The sequence below is a fragment of the Seriola lalandi genome, unplaced genomic scaffold, assembly GCF_002814215.2.
Source record: "Seriola lalandi dorsalis isolate HSWRI2012SDOR001 ecotype SW California unplaced genomic scaffold, Sedor1 jcf7180002054336, whole genome shotgun sequence".
NCBI classification, from domain to species: Eukaryota; Metazoa; Chordata; class Actinopteri; order Carangiformes; family Carangidae; genus Seriola; species Seriola lalandi.
The window spans coordinates 621094-624781 of NW_019524889.1; the positions used below are offsets into that span (position 1 = coordinate 621094).

The following is a 3688-nucleotide window of genomic DNA, read 5'->3' on the forward strand; positions in this document are numbered from 1 at the left end:
CTTCTAAGAGCCTCTAACCGGTTAAATTAGGGGTAAAAATAGCCCAAGCTTCCTCTATTGTCTGAGCCACGCTAAATACAGTATTAACCAACTGTAAAACTAGTCATGTCTGGTAAGAATCTGCATAAAAGCTGTTTTGAATATTTCTGATCATTAGCAAGTGAGACAAGGCCAAAACAAGACCATTGTATTGATGGCAGATCCATATGGCTCTCCTTAATCCTGGAATGTACTCTATGCATTTTTTATTCATTCCTGCTAGTTAAAAACAAAAAGGAGGGGCAACCCTCCTGCGGAAAAGGGGAATGTAAGGGGTATACATATACAGAACATCAATTGAACACACACACAGAGAAGACACACAAGGGGGATAAACAGTCTCTGAATACAAGCCCAGCAGAGGGGTTTCCATTCAAAGGGATCAGTGGGAGTATAGACAGAGCAAGTCTAAACTGTAAAGCGTGGCTCTGCACTGGGGAGTACAATACCTCTGATGACAGCACACACACCCACTGACGGCCAGGCCTCCTGATGGGGAGGGGGCGTGTGGGAGGGTCAGAGGGAAACAGGAGGGAGGGAAATCAGAGATGAACAGAAGGGAAAGGAAAGATGGGAGGAAATAGAAGTACAGCAACACAGACCCTCATTTAGGGGGAACTCTGGAGAGGGAAACTGGTGGAAGAGAAAGTGGGTTCACACAGGGTGAGGGTGATGATGTGCCGGGTATTTTACTTCATGAGAAGTAAAACTATTACTTTGGACAATTTACAGATACTGGCTGAATTGCTGTTGAATTGGGTTCAGATTTTCATGGTGCCCTTCAAACAACTCGTAATGATTTAAGTGCTGCCGTGAGGTTGAAATTCATGGTTGTGATTGAAATGTTTTAACAAACACTGGATGGACTGTCATGAAGTCTGGTACAGATGTTCATGTCATCCTGAGGATGCATTGCGTTAACTCTGGCAGTCACCTGACCTCTCATCTAATCACATGGTCAGGTCAGCTGGACCTTGTTTAATTCTAATTAGTAAATGTTAAAATGCTAACATGCAAAAGGGAGATGGTGAGTGTGGCAAACACTACCCGCTAACCATCAACCTGTTAACATTATCATTGCTAGCAGGTTAGCTTGCTGATGTTAGCACTCAGCCCAAATCGCCAATGTCTCAGCTTCACAGAGCTGCGAGCGTATCTGCAGGCTCTGAGTCTTGTTGATTTTTAATTAAAGCTGAAGACATTACACATTATTTTTGTGTTCTTTGTGTTACATCCAACCAAACTGAAACTTGCCAGCTGTATGTTAATTGAGGTTACAAACGCAAATCAGCAAATTTCTTTCACATCACCTCGTAATCTGCTCTTTCCCCACCCTTCCTTAACCCCCTGTTAAAGAGACCCATTCTGTGCAGGAATGCAGTCCCTTGCTGTTTGTGAATAAAAGTGTGTGTCTGTACACGTGCATGTGTTTCTGCACGTGTATGCCCACGCATGTGTGCCCCTGGCATGTCACTCTCTCTCTCTACAAAGGCATAACTGAAATAACTGGAGGTGGGAGCTTTCCAGGCCTGAGATCATGGCTGGTCAACCCCTCCAGAGCCACGCCATCAGATTACTGCCTTGCATTGGTACCATTGATGGGATTTGTTGCCTAGCAGCTATACGCCCATGTGAGACCCCCCCCCCGCCTTACCAAAAATAACAAATGTCATGGCCTTAGCACCTCCAGATATATAAACACACAAACACACACATATATAAAATATTCTAGGTCTATTATACTGTGATGTCGCAGGTGGGTTTTCTATATTGTGGAAGCGTCCTTGCCGCTGTACTGGTCAGAGTGGCACCTCAGGTATCTTAACACCAGTACATGACACTCTGACATACTGGCCAATAAAATTATGTAATAACCTTCGTACAGTCACAGTCAAATGATTTTATCTTGCATTCGTCACAGTTTTTGGCACTACATCTCGAATATTCACTGCAAACCGCATCTGAGAACCTCACCCACTCCCTTTTTCCACCATTGTCTCTTTTCTTTTTCTGTTGCTTATTATTAAGGCATGATTTGTACTCTTGAACGCTGCCTTGCTCACAGTTTACTGACAGATTTAAAGCAAATGAGTTGGTATTTTACAAAGCTTTTCCTGTAGATCTGAACCACATCTCAGAGTAGTTTTTTTTTTTTTTACCTGCTCAAACTTTTTGAATTCAAATAAAGCAAATTTAATCATGTCAGATGAATAGAAATGAGTACGATGCCAGAATCTCAGGTCCCAAAATCCGAACATTTGTTTGCAATTCCTGTGGCCAGGAACCAGTCAGGCTAGGTATGAAACAGGTAGGAGTGCTAACTGCCTGTCACCTAAACCTAAACTCTAGAGGATGACTGTACTGAATTTGGCTTTAACTGTAAAGGAATGAAAGTGTATTTCACAAAGGTTCTATGGCCATATAAACAATGAGCTCAGCTATACTGCGTGACTGAAGTCACTGTGATGTGTTGCTGGGAGAAACAACAAAGAGAACACAGCATTTGCATAGTGCAAGCCTGTGACATCGCTTCAGTGGAAGAGAGGACTCATATACAGTATGTGCCATGCCATGCCTCGTGTCATCACAGCATTCGGATAAACCTTATTAAACTTTGTGCACAGTAGAATATTACGTACAAAATGTGTAGATTGCATGTTGGAAATATCACGTGGTACAACTTTTACTTCTAGATATCAAATATTGGCCTGCAAATGCCCCGATAAGCCGCTCAAGCGTACCTCATTCCAAACATATGAAATAATGGCAGGTCGTGTTCCAACAAAGCCGTACTGTTCCCTGCAACATTAATAGGTTTATGACTGTAGTGGCTTTATAGCGAACAGCAAGTAGCAAGTAGCTGGTGGCTGCATTAAAGTCCTATAAGAATGAAAGAGTGGGTTTACTGGGAAAACAGGTTTAATAACGTCAGCAAGGATTATCATGTTGCTAATAACACGAGAGGTACTGGGGCTCAATTCAAAATCTCTGCTCAACTGATATAGATTTTGAGAAGCACACGTAATATACTGTAGCTTGTGAGACATGCTTGAGACAAGCAGTAAAACTACGTAAAAGTGGCAGCTTGCTGGCCATAATTTGTAATTACTTGATTAGATTTAAAAAAGAGTGAGAGAGCAGAGAAGGAGGTCTGACAAAAAAATTGTCTACGGTACCAGCGCTCATCACTCAGGCTCCCAATACATGTCTGGTATAATCTATTGTATAAAAAACCTGGGTATACAGCCAAAATATAATCATTTAGATGTATAAGTGTAAGCAAAAATGTTTCTTAGTTAAAGTCATCTTCCTTCGTCTGCCTCTCTGGTCCTCCTGAGTTCCCTCCATCCCGGCTGATCCTGAAAAATGACAATGTAATTTATGCTCCATTTATTTCCCATGCCAGGGCCAAGCGTTCTAATTCACTCGTTGGGTCCTCACAGACTCCCCGCCCTTACCTCCCATGCTGAGCCAATATTGTGCTTAAATCTCATGCTCCGATTGTCATGGATGAACACTGCATGGCACAATTAGATAGACAGCGTAATTATAATGGCACCCTGTGTCCATGCAGATCACTCTTTGAACTGCTGAAATGTTTACAGCGGAAGAGACCCAAATATATATTATCTCCCTCGACCCCCCCACC

The 3688-nt window shown here is 42.5% G+C and overlaps 1 protein-coding gene across 3 annotated transcripts in view; it reads right to left on the reverse strand.

The window, feature by feature from the left end:
• Positions 1 to 3688, reverse strand: part of grb10b (growth factor receptor-bound protein 10b) — a 65971-nt gene that overhangs the window by 40081 nt on the left and 22202 nt on the right. The gene's annotated exons all lie outside the window — the stretch shown is intronic.